Source organism: Haemaphysalis longicornis, unplaced genomic scaffold, assembly GCF_048455015.1.
Source record: "Haemaphysalis longicornis isolate Haplotype H1 unplaced genomic scaffold, Haemaphysalis longicornis Haplotype H1 scaffold_9, whole genome shotgun sequence".
Classification (NCBI taxonomy): Eukaryota; Metazoa; Arthropoda; class Arachnida; order Ixodida; family Ixodidae; genus Haemaphysalis; species Haemaphysalis longicornis.
The window spans coordinates 51,650,192-51,664,552 of NW_027526460.1; positions in this window are offsets into that span (position 1 = coordinate 51,650,192).

Consider the following 14,361-nt stretch of genomic DNA (forward strand, 5'->3'; position numbering starts at 1 on the left):
TGAGCGGCGCCTTTAGGATTATGTATGTTGAAAGACCTTGCGCATTTGCTAACGTCTAAAAAAGCGGAACTACAGCTGCGAATGGAAGTATCGAAACGTGCGTTAGATCAGGCTAGTTTCTACTGTGCTGAAGTAGCGCAATTAGATATAAAAGACGACTGCTAAGGATAAGCAGAAGCATCTGGACAGCGAGATCACAGCGTTCTTATCTCAACCACGATGTGGTCCCTCCATGATTAATCGCACACGTTAACTTCCAAAAGAATGACCGCGTATCTGCACCTTTCGTTGCAAATGTAGACAAAACTGGCGCCCCTGTCAGGTAAATGCCTCCTTCTCTCCCTCTCAGCTCTCATGCTGTTCGTCTCCCGTCTCGTTACTCCCAAGATAACACGCTAGAGGTTTGCTCAATTAGATGTAAATTTACCCCGTTCCAGTGCTCTAAGTCAGGGGCCTCGATGCCAGCGCTGCCGTACGGCGGAGACGCGCGCGAATCGAGGCACCCTACTACAACGTTTATAGAACCACGTTTCCCTATACTCCACGAGCGCTTCAAGCGCAACGTAGAACCTATCTATTGGAACCTTTCGTTGCTGCTACCGTTTGTCTTCTTAAATGCCGCCAGGAGCTATGGTATTGCGGGAATCATCAGACGATGGTTTTTTTGCAGTTGATGTAGTATTTCATTTGCTATCGCTAAAAAAAGCATCCATGAGTTTTTTAATAAAGGAACACTGCGAATATAACTTATGTATTGATTTTCTGCCTTATATTAGCGTAATGACTTGTTCTTATTCAACAATGTTGACAATTATGAACATTGACACCGGACTAAGGTGTTTAGATTTGGCTGGGGGTATAGGACTATTGTGCAGCTTCTGTTTCATTTTGGCGGGGTGGCAGAATCCAGTCACAGACCGATAGACAGACAGACTTATAGACGGTCTAAAATTTCTGCGTTCAAGTAGCCTAAGAAAGATTATTGTCTTAAAAACTGTCTTTAGACGTTTCCGGTTTGGCGGTTTCTCAGACCGTATGCAATACTTTTCGCATAGGCCTGCTACCTGATATTTTTTTAATCTTATGATTAATTTATTAGCCTCCAAAAACATATATGGTGACTAGGCCTTGTTCAAAGCATACTTTGTAATGTATTATTCGAAGAAAAAGGTTGGTGTGCCTGTAACGTGTGAATAAACCTCTTGCGTTATTTTAGAGAGAGGCTTAAAAAAAGGCACGAAGTGGGCTTTAAAATCGGGAGGGTCTTGTTCCTGGGAGTCACCTGGGAGGAGGAGGAGGACTGTTGTGGGATAAGGTGTCGGCACCCTTCGCCAGACAGTTTCGGGCCTTTTCCTCCTACCTCCCCCCCCCCCCCCCCCCCCCCCTCAAAGCCTCATCGCATCGCATCGCATGGCATTAGGATCACGGGAGCAGACCCGTGGTTATAAATCGCCCTCTTCATTGCGGGCTCTCTTACTATCGTCAATATGATCAGAAGTGAGCAATTTTTGAAATCTGTCTTCGATACTGAAGGTTGCCTGCTTCCGTTGTAAATTTTTCGTTGACAATAGATTAGCGCACAATTGATTCAGTTCGCCTGCCATAAAGTAATCTTAAGTGCACCCCTCCATGGCACGCTGCGTTAAACGCAACATTTTTAGTTGAGTAAAGTTGCCGTTGCCGTGACATCATTAGCATCATTGTTCCCTAACTGCTTCTGAACTGGTCATTCACGCCTCAACTCATCATCATCATCTCACACGCAAGAACCCCCACCGTCCTTTTCATCACACAGTCTCGCGCATCCATCGTCACTGAGGACGACAGCGCACCTGGCACACGGACAAAAACGGAGACAACTGGACACACACGAGTGCTGGGTCCCGCTCTCTTCATTTTTGTCTGTATGCCAGCTGCGCTGGTGTGTTCAGATCTCTATTCATTTTTGTCCGTGTGCGAGCTGCGCTGCCGTCCCCTGATCATGTTCAACCAACGTGCCCAAATAGCCACTTTAGTGCATTTCGTCGTCATCGTTTTTGGCAACAGCCTCTCGGAGTGGTAGCGTCCTCATTAAATGCGTCCTCGATGCATTACGTATCTGAGTCTCGCAATATATAGAACTTGACGATGGTATATAGAGAATGAAAGGCTGGTGTTAACACAGCCGGGTGGATGCTTTAATAGAAGTACCCGACAAAGCGCTGCATCTACAGTCAGAATCAATTTGAAGGTTATCGCGGGAGCACCGACCAAGCAAGACGACAGCGCCGTTCCGTGGCACTTTTTTTCATTCGCGAAGGTGATATTAGGCTACTCTCTCTCACCCCTTGGCTGTTGCATAGAATTCGCTCACCCCCTTCTGCAAAGGCCGACTGCCGCAGTTTTTTTTCTTCATTCCTTTTTGGGGGACGTATCCGCGTTTCGTCCCTCGGCAATTTGATAACAACGAAGATACCTCGACATTGCGGAATTGCGGAAGCAAATTACAAGTTTTTTTTATATATACTAGAATGCCGTGGCATGCCGACATAGTTACCCTGAGAAAGCTGCGTATCAGTGTGTGTTATATCGGTGACGGTAGAAAAGAATAAAGAAAAAAAAAGATTGGGGCCAATCCACTCGGTGAATGTGGTTGGAAAGCAAAGCTGTAAACGGCACCCACAACGATTACCCATGCGACATCACATAAATTCACTCACGTCACTCTAGAAATCGTGAAACCAGAGAGAAGTGAAATGTACTTAACCACACCCTGTATTACTTCAAAGAGATATTCTTGCTCAGGTTAAATTATTGCGTGAGGAATGAACGGTGGTTGGTTGAGTTGTATTGGTGCAGCACATCAGTGGAAACTTTTTTTTATAAAATAAAAGCTCAAACCCGGTGTCAGACGATCTCACTTCTCCGTCTTTGCCGTAGCGGACGGAGGCGATGAGATCGGTTGCATAGACGGTGGTGGAGGAGGAGGAGGAGGAGGAGGAGGAGGAGGAGGAGGAGGAGGAGGAGGAAACACTTCTATTAAGACTTCTGAACGGCCAAAGTGCGGTCCAGGGGAGTGGTTCCTTCTTCACTGTAGCCCATATTCAGTCCGCGCCGCCTGTGCCCTGTCCACCAGTTGAAGCTGGGTAGGTAGAGAGGGGCTGGATAGCAGCATCGCCCATTGCTCTTGTTAGGTAGTTGACAGAAGGAGAGGAGGTGCTCAGGGCTAAAGTTGCACACCCCGATTATGTGGCAGGGTGTTCCTACTTATGAGTAAAATTTACATGCAGCGTCTTAGCGATTCGGATGCATTAAGTGAACACACGTCCGGTGTGGGAAGGAGCCGGATTATATGAGGCGTAGGGTAGTTTGTTCTTCTATGGAAAGGTCAGGGTAAGCCAAAGGTAGAGTCTGCCTCAGATAGCGATAATTCTGGTTTATGTCCCTGAATGAGACAAGCGGGTGACTGCACTCGTGCAGCTCCATAGCACTGGGGGTGAAAGTGCAGGCTTGGTGGGCGTATTCGTTGCCCTCCATGGAAGCGTGAGCAGGTGTCCAGATGAGCTGAATGGAACCATTTGGGGAGTGGTTTTTTAGCACACGCAGTGCAGGTGGGGACACCAAACCCACGTGTAGTTCCTTTAGGCTTGTTTGGAATTTGTGACTACTTTACAAACCCCTGGTTGAGAGCCAAGGCGATGGCTGCCTCTTCTGCTACCATCATGTCTTCGGTCTTGAGTGAGGCACAGCAAGGAGGTTGGTTCTGGAGGTAGACACGATGATGACGTACTGCTGCACTCTATGTTTAGAGGCGTCTGTGTAGACAACTGCATAATCCCCACCGCGCGTGGTGTTGAGCGCTTGAGCCCGAGCTTGTCGGTGACCCTCGTCGTCTGAGGGGTTCATATTTCTAAGCAAAGGGAGCATATTTTTTTTCTTGTCGCCAAAAGCCCAGGAGTACATCAAGCGGAGTGATATTTTGTGCTGCCCAGCCAATCTGGTGAAAGATTCGGCAACCCGCCGCAGTTCTGCTCATTCGGAGCTTCTGGATAGAAAGATGACCACCTTTCAGTTTTTTAGAGACCCGTGCTAAGCAGTCTCTCTGGGTGCCCTCATGGGAAGACAAATGGCTTGCTCAACCGCCATTCTAATCATTATATAAAGCATCTTTATGTCCTCCTTGCCGAGAAGAAGACAGGGGGTTGACGTAAGTGATTCTGGAGAAGACGAAAGCTAATCGAAAGGTATCGTATTCCTTGAGGCCTCGCTTCTTGGTGGTAACTCGCCGGATCATGTGTATGATTTATTAATGTTGTGTTTGACGCACTGCAAGGATATGTTACTCTTGGTGTTGTCCTGAAGATGTAGGCCCAGGATTTTGGTGCTGGGGATTGGAGTGATGGCCTGGCCATCAAGGAGTATTTGAATGTGTTTCTTGAGGTATCGTCTGGCGTGAGGGCGGATAAGGAACTGATATTTTTTTACGCGAACACTGGAAGCCACAGGCCCATTGGCGTCGTACTAGAAGTGAGACGCCATTCCTTCGCGTAGCATTTAGCGAGAATGCAGGGGTTAAAGCCGTAGATGTGCTTGGTTAGTGCATCACTTGTCTTCCCCGCCTCCGCGTGGGCTCGTAGCTAAATCGGTAAGACTACGGGCTCTTGGTTTGTTACTCGGTTAGTTCCGGGTTCGATCCCTGGCGGTGCAGTAAATTCTTTTATTTCTTTCCGGGAGTTTTCTGGTGACACCAACGGTCGCGAAAGAACCCTTGGGGGGTAGAGGTAGAAAGCTTTGCTTTAAAACCGAGCGTACGTGGCATTTATCGTTTCTGACGGTAGTGCGCGCACTGCATGGAACAGCTACGGGAGAAGCAAACCTAGCATAATCTCGTTGTGGCTAATGCTAAGAAGTGTCACGCAAAGGCGCTGTCGTCGCGGTCGGTCGGCGCTCTCGCGATAACCTTCAAATTGATCCCGACTGTACGGGGGGCCTATCTGCGGCGACTGCCGTGAAACGCGCCCACGCATAAACTATGCAGTCCCTCACACGGTCTCCTGGTTTGCGAAGGAGTCGCGCCACATTTTCCTCAGTCTGCAGTGGGCCGCACGGTGCAACGCCAGCACAAGCCACACCATTCTCTTAATTATATAACAAAAAATTAAACCCGTTCCACTCAATGTGACCGCTGTCGGAAGTGCAGAGCAGTGATTCGCCATAATGGGCTGTAGCGCCGTTATCCACTCACTGCTACTACCCATCACGCTCTTTTCCGCCCTGTCTCACTCCTCTCTTGATGAATGGAACGGAGGTTTGTCCAATGCAATTCAAATTTCCCGCCTTCGCAGTGCTCGCGCGCCCCCTGTTTGAAACTGCGCCAGCGGAAGTTTTGTTCTTTTTGTGCTTGCTTTTCCTCCCGTACGTGTCGGCGCCGCCGGCGCCTTCCTGCGCAGTTTGGAATGCGTCATTTTAAATGCAGAGCATTTCTTAGCCTCGCCTGTTCCTGCGTCGGACGGTGTCAACAGTTCCGCGTCCGCAGCAGGTGCGCCTCTCCTTCCCTCCTCTCTCTCAACAGCAGCTGGCGCGCGCATGCGTCGTAGTCAGCCCGTTCGCTCCGTCGCGGTCTCGGCGTAACAGGTGCGTGATAGCAGCGCGGTGGGGCGTGGAAAGTTGCTTGCGCATGCACGCTCTCCCCCCCGTACTGCTCTCCATCTACTGCGCGCGCTGCAAATATAGCGGCTAGCGGTCGCTCGTGTTTCAGTCACTGCGTTGCTCCTTCCTTCCTTGGTTGACGCTCGTGCCCACGTTTACTCGTGTCTGCTACTCCGGCATCACGGAAGAAGCAATGGAAGCAACACTGCCTTCAATCAGTACTGAGGCCCCAATGCTCTGCATTTACTGTGTTCCCCTCGCGGGAAGGCGCGGGAATTTTTTTTTTCTTGCACTGCCCCTTTTTTTCGCTTACTATCGTAAAAACCAGCCCAACGAGCGCTCCTAACTAAATGAATGCGGGCGCTGCCGGTTGGTTACGTATATTTTTCCTCAAATGCACCTGCAGTTTTCTTTGAGGCAAACAAAGGGGAGATGTATGGCAAGCGCCAGCGGTCCAATAGTTTCGAACGCTTATGACAATATAAACCGCTTGGTTTTCGAAGCCTCTGCGGGACGCCGCTACGAAGGTACGCTGTGTGGCTCTATTTTGGTAGAGCGAGCGAGCTACGACGACAAGGCGAGCCCCTAATGTGTTCTGCATTTAATAAATATGCGCCCATGCACTCCGTATAGATGGTTAACACGCAAAGCTGCAACCAGAGTCCGAAAGCGTTAAGGTACTCTGCTGCAACGTACGGTTGTCCGCCCGCAGCGCGGCCGCACCTGACCGCCGTTGTCGCTTGAGCTGTCATACGCACAGTAGCTCGCTGCGCGCGCGCTCTGCTGCGAGGGAGACTATTTTTCGCTCCCTCCGATGGGCCCAGTGTCTCTGGATGCGAGAGTGCAGCTAAGCCTTCTATAAACCCAGCCAACCTCTCTTCCCTGCGTTTAACTTCGCTACAACCGATTCTTCTTTTTTTCGCAGATGCGCATCGGATTGCGCCGGATGATAGTTTTTTTTTTTTTGCGTACGCGAGACCACCGGTTTGACTTTCTCGTGGCCATATAAAACTTCGCTTTGAAGGAGAGGTCTGTGAAAGCATTCACGCACGCCTCACTCCACTTACTCGCCTCGGTTGTTCGAATAGTCGTCCTTGTTCCCAATTATGCTATCGACGGTTTCAATAGTCTCAAGCTCACCTATGAAGCCATCTGCTAACGCGCAGCTGCGCACTATTCTGACGCCATATTTAAAGAAGCACGTCTGAAGACGATGTGAAGCACGTCTTGTGTAACACCGCGCTTTCCTCCTCATGCTACCGCTCTATCTCCCATCGCTTGCCTCTCCACGCTCTTATCCCCATCAACGCCATTCACTCTCCGCTGCGCTCAGCGCTCGCGCCCTTCATCGTCCCCTCGGCTCCCTGTCATCCCGTTTTTTGCCAACGGTGACCATGACGTTGATGCCCCTCAACACGTGAACGGACGATTTAGAGAGAGAGAGAATAAACGTTTGATAGAACTGCGATTTAAAAATTTTGCGTAGCATCTAAGCCTGCTTACGTCTCTTGAAGGCGAAAGCCCTGTGACACCTATCAAATGATTTTTTTTTAAAGCGAAAGCTTTCTCAGTGTGACTGATGGAGTCCTGTCAAATAGCTAATGAGTTTCCCCATAGGCCGCTTGGTCTACCGAACAGCCCTGATGAGATCTCTGGATACACGGCGCGTGCGTGAAACCGGGATTCCATTGTATCAATGCGGTTACTTGAAGATCGCGAAAAAGGGACGGTTCTACGTAAAGCAATACACGCATCGATCATGAAGAGGGAGTACAATAGTATACCTGTATATCATAAAACATGCGCTTACTTAGTGTACCTAGTGCGCAAGAAATCGCCGCATAGGTTCGATCTTCGCTTGTGATTTGTGTCTTTGAAACATTTTCGATCGATTGGACGCACTTTCAGTGGAGTTTGGACGCACGTTCAGCCTTCGCGCTTCTCTAAACTTTATTTAGCGAGAGATGGTAAATTTTTATTGTTGTGTTCTATTTGCGTCTTTTTCTTCGCTTCCGTTTCTTCCACTTTCGGCGCGGTGATTACTTCGACAGGCTCCTTTGCTTCTGCACAGCGTTTGTGTTTCTTTCTTCATTTTCGTCGCTTCTTCTTTTCGTGCGAGTTAATCCTGGAGGCAAACTGGTAACAGGCACCGCAGCTTCTCCTGAATCAGAGCGTTGCGCGGTTATGGTTCCCCTGTTTTACTTCCGTGCCAGCACATTCACGCGTGACGCTGCACAAGCCACGCAATAGGATAAATTTTGTTGATCCGCTGGCAATGTAAAGAAATAGCCCGGTGGCAACGCTTTTGGCTCCTACTCTGTATACCCGGGTTCAAATTCCATGCGAGCTTAACCGCGTTCTTTATTTACTCTTTGCAGCAGCGCCTATTTTCTATATCGGGAACAGCTACAACTTCAAGATCGGTTTGTGGCAAAAGGAGGCACATGAGCTTTCGCCTTAAACGAAAGAAAGACCGCTGCGCCGACGTCGCCGGAGACGGAGCCCGCAACCGACAGGACAACGCCATCTGAAAAGGATGCTTCGCCTCACAAAGACTCATTCGGCAGAGAAGCATGCTTTCAGGTGTTGGCTAGGGAGCTATAGGGGTGAGGGTGCGGTAAGAGAGACGGCTGAAGGGGCATTAAAACAGTATTTCACGAATGAAAAAAAAAATGTAAACAGTCCATTGTAGAGGGGGGGGGGGGGGGGAGTGGGGGAAGAGGGGCTGGGTGTAGACAGAGTGGATATTGCTCGCACGTGTCCCCCGGCATAAGAACAAGCGAATAAAGTGCTGACTGGTCTAACAGCAATGTCCCAAAGAATCAGTTATCGCGTATTAATTCACAAAAACAATCTTTTATTGGGTTGAGCGTTTATTTTAAGGGCATAAAGACAGTAATAGTAGCTGTTGCCGACGTTTGGGTAATGTGCTGAGTGGTGTAAATCCTTCGTTCAGCGCTGAAATTAGTTCTAGGAATTACTTCAACACAAGAAGGTCTAAAAATTATTCTTTAGAACCAGTACCATGTAATTTGCCTCAGCTGACATATAGCGTAGAATATAGCGAAGAATCAAACCAGTATAGTGCATCCACTATCCCCGCTTAGATTTAGGTATCAATCATTGTTTGGTCGCTGTTTGTGCACAAATATCATTTTGCTATTAGAAATTGCTTCTGCCCATTGCACTAATTTTTGAAGGCGACCGCCCCTTCTCGTTATACCCGCCAAATGGTGAGGAAATAAATTATACTGCTAGGGATTTAATAGATGACGCAGTTTTGCAAAAAAATTATAGAGTAACGGAACAGAAACTCGTAAATGTGTAATACCAGGAGCAGTTCGTCTATGCACGTTGACATGACGCCTCTTTTTTTCTGCCATTTACCGACGCATTACGCACATGTGCATACGACCACAAGTTTGTACTCCAGGGCACCGCGTGTAGTGGCACTTTGAGAATCCAGAACCCCAAGCTAAACTGGCGTTGCTAAGCCTAGTCTTACCACTTCACTCTAAAATATGCGACTCATCAAAATCCCTTTACCGAACAGCTCTCGAAACGCGCGATTTCCGCCTCCGAACCGGACATCAACGGCGCGCCACGATATCGAAGTTTAAAAATTTCTCACGCGCGCGTAACTCGCCACTTTGCATGCAAATATCTCCGCACTCTTGGGCACAGCATTTTCCGGAAGAGATCTCCGCATCGAAGCGGCGTTCCTTTTAAGCGCCCCTCGGCTGGCCGCCGGCGTCGTACATCAATGTCCGCGCGGACCACCACAACAAACACGCGCCTCACGCCTTGCCGGCTAAGGCCACAGACGACTCTCTTTGCGCGCCGCACTTTGCAGCGGAAACTCGTTATCCCCATACCACCCACCCTCGGGCTCGAACCTCGCGGTTCCTTGCACGCCCGCCGTCCCAACGTCTACGCTTTCCCGGAGATTCACAGGGCGTCGCGTAGCGACTCACTTTCGAAGGAGTGTTCGCGAGCCGCGTCTCGTTATGCCTTCTGTGTCGCTGCCGGCGGCCGGCGGCGACCACCACAACGCCGCGACATGCGCAATCTGTTCGCGGGTGGGTGGAGCCGTGTTCTCGGTGTAGATGCCAGACACAGCGGGTCGTCGTCGTCGCAAGGCGCGGGCGTGTGAGAAATTAATTACCCGCCGCCACCCCCTTGTTTGGGACGCCGAACTGCAACTTTCGAGGGCTGCGTCGCAGGCGCGGAGCCTGTTCGGACCCATAACTTCATTCCGCTAGGCCGCCGCAGATTGTTTGCGCGAGCGAGGCCCCGCCGCGAAAGCGCCGGCTCGCAGAAAGGCTGGGCCTTGTATTCATGCGTTCTAGGAACACGGAGTGCGACTATTGTCTACGTCTTTCCCTCCCTCTTTGGTGACAACCCGCGGACAAAGCCGGTTCGGTGTAAACGGGTGCTGGAGCGAACGCCGGAAGACAATGGAGGCCGGTTAATAGCAATGCTGCGCAATACTCGGTGTCCTTTCGTAGCGGCGGTAACTCGCTAGAGCGGGATCTTCCTCAGGTTTGGCGAGAGCGAGTGAAACAGTCGCCCTCTTTCTTGTACGAGGGAACAAAGTTGCCCGTGCTTCGCCAGGGCGCTCCCTCTAGAATCTCGCAGCATGGCAGCACAAAAGATGCGGAGAAAGTAACCATTACTAGTTTACCCTACCCCCTAATTAAAACCAGCTGTTCGTAACTTAAAGAGCCCGGGTTGCGATTTCGCAAGACATGCGAACATTATTCATTGTTTGCTTTTTGAGGATGTGTGCGGGTGCCCGCTCCGAGTGCGTCGCATTAAAGAAGAACCCTCTTAGATTCTTAAGCAAGCGTTGTATTAAGCTCACGCACTCAGCGAGCTTATGAGAATGTAGGGTTTAATGCTTACGCAGCCATTCAAAGCTTTCGAGGTGGAAAATTCAAAGACGTTGTGGCCTGAATACGTAGCACCTCATCGTGATTAAATGAGTGTAATCAACTTAATCTCGTTGCTACATTCGAATAAGGATCGCATACTCTTGACTTTGCTCCTCTTGGAACATTCCTTGCGAAAGCACCAGCCAAATGTTCATGAAGTAATGTTTGGCATTTGAGTTTCCCGTGTCTTTTGGCAACTTTAAAGTGATTCCAACTGTCATAGCATGCAGAAGAAGACGATGAGTTTATGTGATGTGACGGAGATGAGTAGGTGAGCGTACTCATGTTTAACGAACCTATCCGACGAATGAACTCCAGGTTGCTCGGTGTCCAGGTTGGTGTGTAACCCGAGACACTACCAATCCTTGGTTGCTATTCAGGGGAGGGCGATAAGATGTTTATATTTCTCTCTGCTGAATGTACGCTGACGTGAATGACCCCCTTCTCCAGTCATAACGGTTCTGAGTCAGGTTTGCTACCAATCAAGTCACCTGTACGAAGGGGACTTCGCTACAGCCACCTTCACACCTATTCCGCGGACAAGCGCTCTCTCTCTCTCTCTCTCTCTCTCTCTCTCTCTCTCTCTCTCTCTCTCTCTCTCTCTCTCTCTCTCTCTCTCTCTCTCTCTCTCTCTCTCTCTCTCTCTCTCTCTCTATTTATGTATTTATTTATTTATTTATTTATTTATTTATTTATTATTTCTCTCTTCGTTTCTTTCTTTCTTTCTCTCTTTATTTATGTCACTCACCCTCTTTCTTTCCTTCTTTCTTTTTTTATTTCCTTTGTTTCTCTTCACAAGGCAAAGTGGACGTCAGAGCGTCAACCGCAGGACAATCTGCGAGTTTTCCTCTCACAAAAATTTGTTCTTACACTACAACGAATGGCAGGCGCCCGACAGCGGGACCACTACAACGTACATCCCTGCATCCTTACCGCATAAACAAGTCCAAGAGCAGCGCTAGGCCTGGCGGAAGAACCGTTATCGGAGTGTCGTGCGCAAAAGATAAGAAGTGACAAGTCCCGAAACGCCTCCATTCCGCTCCGGTTTGCATTCCCTTCTCGCTTCGCGTCCTGCCAAGGTATCGCCAAACGAACAAGGCACACAGCGAAGTGGAACCCTCAGAGGATACGCTGCTCAGACTCGTCCCCGGGTAAAGGAAAGCAAATCGGGCAGGTTGCACTTTCAAGCACTTATTCTCCCTTCCACGTCCGCCCGCACCCTTAGCATAGCGAATGTTAGTCGGGGAGCAGCATCTCACTAGGAAGCAGGCACGCACTTTCTATAAGCTACCGGCCTTCTTTTGCCAGTGATGAAATCCGCTAGGCCAGAACCGTAGCGAAGAGAATGCCGGCGAGCCCTACAAGCTCTCCAACAACAGCAGCAGCAGCAGCGGCAGCAGCACTCACACAGGAGCAAGTACATTGGGCGCGAAGACGAAGTGAGCAAATCCGAAGCCTCCGATTGGCCGCTAATCACCCGGAACAAATTTCCCCGCCCACCGGGCAACCGCGGCCGTGTCTTAAGCTTCACCCAAGCTCCTTCCTTACTCTACATTCGCATCTGTTTGTTTTGTTTACTCCTCCACCCCGGAGCTTTTTTTCTTTTTTTTTTTACCTCGGGCTTCTCAGCTTCTCCATTAGGGAGACGCTGCCGCATTGCCATGCAATCAGGGCAGCGCAAGCAGCGAGGGGGAATCCCCGCCGTGCAGCGGGATACGCGGCGCGCAAGTAAATCACGCAGCGGTGTAGAATCGGGGCAGCACGCACCGATGCTCGGACTTTTCGGCGGCCGAATGCACGTCGCGGAGAGTTGCTGCGGCTCGGCCCGGGCGGCGAAAGGAGAAAAACGGCCGGCACTTCTTCCCCCGCTGCCGGGCCATTCCTTTTGGTTAATCTAATCTGGCGCTTTTTCGGCCACTCCTGTTCTCCATGAGTGTGCCGAACGGCGGTAATCGAAATTAGTGGCGCCGCTCTCTCTTGCCGCTTTTCCCGGCTCGCCCGCCGAAGTCGGTGCTGCGGTCCGGCCTTGGTCATCGCGTTCCCCGTTTCCTTTGTTTTAGCGTGTTCGCCTTACTTTAAGTACGGGGTTGGGGGAAGGATGTCTGGGAGGCCTCTCGTGACGTAGTGACGTTCGCGGTATCGAGGGTTTCCGAATAATTTAATCTATCTGGAGGTACATCTTGTTCCTGGATAGTTGTATTCTTGCAGCATGTTCTCGCTATACTGGTCGTCTTGCAGTGGGAATATAAGGTCACGGCAATAAAGTGGCTGCGATCGTTTTCAATCGGAAACTGTGTCCTTATGTGCTGATGCTCCTCAACTTAGTTACTGCCGCATAATTGAGAAAGTGAAATGATAAGGAGCACGGAATAAGAGCATTGCTGAGTTTCGAGCGAACGAGGACCTGTCCTAGTATCCCGCTCACATAACTTACCGTGACAGGCCGTCCCGATGTTCCCTAACGGATGAGTGCGCATTCTTGGTATGTGGAACATTAATTATTTACACCATCGTCATAAATTTTGTAGTCATCATCATCATCATCATCATCAACGACGACGACGACATCATCAACAACGACAAAACAATCAACACATCTTGACAGTTGTTTTCCAACACCCCGTGCTTGAACGCTTCGTGCTTCAAAGACTCGAGACATTTACAGCAAAGCTGTATAGCTCTACTCCCCAACGGTTTCATCTCCGTGGGCAAGAACGCCGAGGCACCAAGAATACACTTATACACTGCATGCTTCACCCCTCCTCAGGTTTCACGTTAGTGGAAATGGCCCGGGATTTTTCTTGGTACGAAGCGAATGCTGCAGCATTGCTGCATACCAGACGCGAGAATCCGCACAACCATTTCCCCTTACTTGCCGCAAACCACGTGACCTCCTTCGTTCCTCCGATTCCACCTCCTACCGGGACCTTTTCCCCCATCGTCACTCTCCATTTTCTTTTGGTGACGCCATTTGATTAGGCGAATAACACTGCCACGTTAGCCGAAGTAAAGTGATACTATTTAATCTTTAAACTTTGGTCGCACATGTGGCTGGTGGGTGCACTAATGACTAGGTAACAAAGTTCTACACTCATTCTGGCCGTCCTAGATATATTTAATCTAGGGTGGTAAGAATGAGTGTAGGTAGTTGTCCCGAAGCCTAAACCCGGAAAAAAGCTGGAAAAAATGGCAGCATCTCCACTCCGTTGATGATGGTGAGGGTGCGGAGTCCGGGGACTTGAAATGACATCCAAGTTGCGCCCCGAGTGACATCGTATTTGCGCCCCGACCGTCATTCGATTTGAACCGGGAGTTGCACCTTGATTATTCCCTAAATGAAACTGCAACGCACGGCTCAAATCGAATTTCGCTTGATGGTGGTGGGCGCTCGGATGGACGCGGACGGACATTGGGAGGTCCTAAGATAATTCGCACCGTTATAGGCAAGGGAGTAAGCCGTTTGACTCTCGGGTTCTAACTGATGGTCGTAGCCCAATGGGTAAGACGACTGACACTAACTATGTCTGGTCTAGCAGACACAGGCTCGAATCCTTCCGGTGCCTGTGTGATTCTTTGCGAATGTAAATACTATGCGCACGGACGCGAACGGACATTGCGTGGTCCTAAGGTGCTCCGCACTTAAAATTGGCAGCGTTGCGCCAAAGTGCTTCTATATAGCAAGATGACACAAATCTGCTGTATGTGACTCTTGTGTCTGGAAAGACGTCGAGCTGGTCGGGCCAGCACAGAAAGCAAGAGACCGGCCTTACATGCTATCGCTTTCCGACGCAGTTTGCGG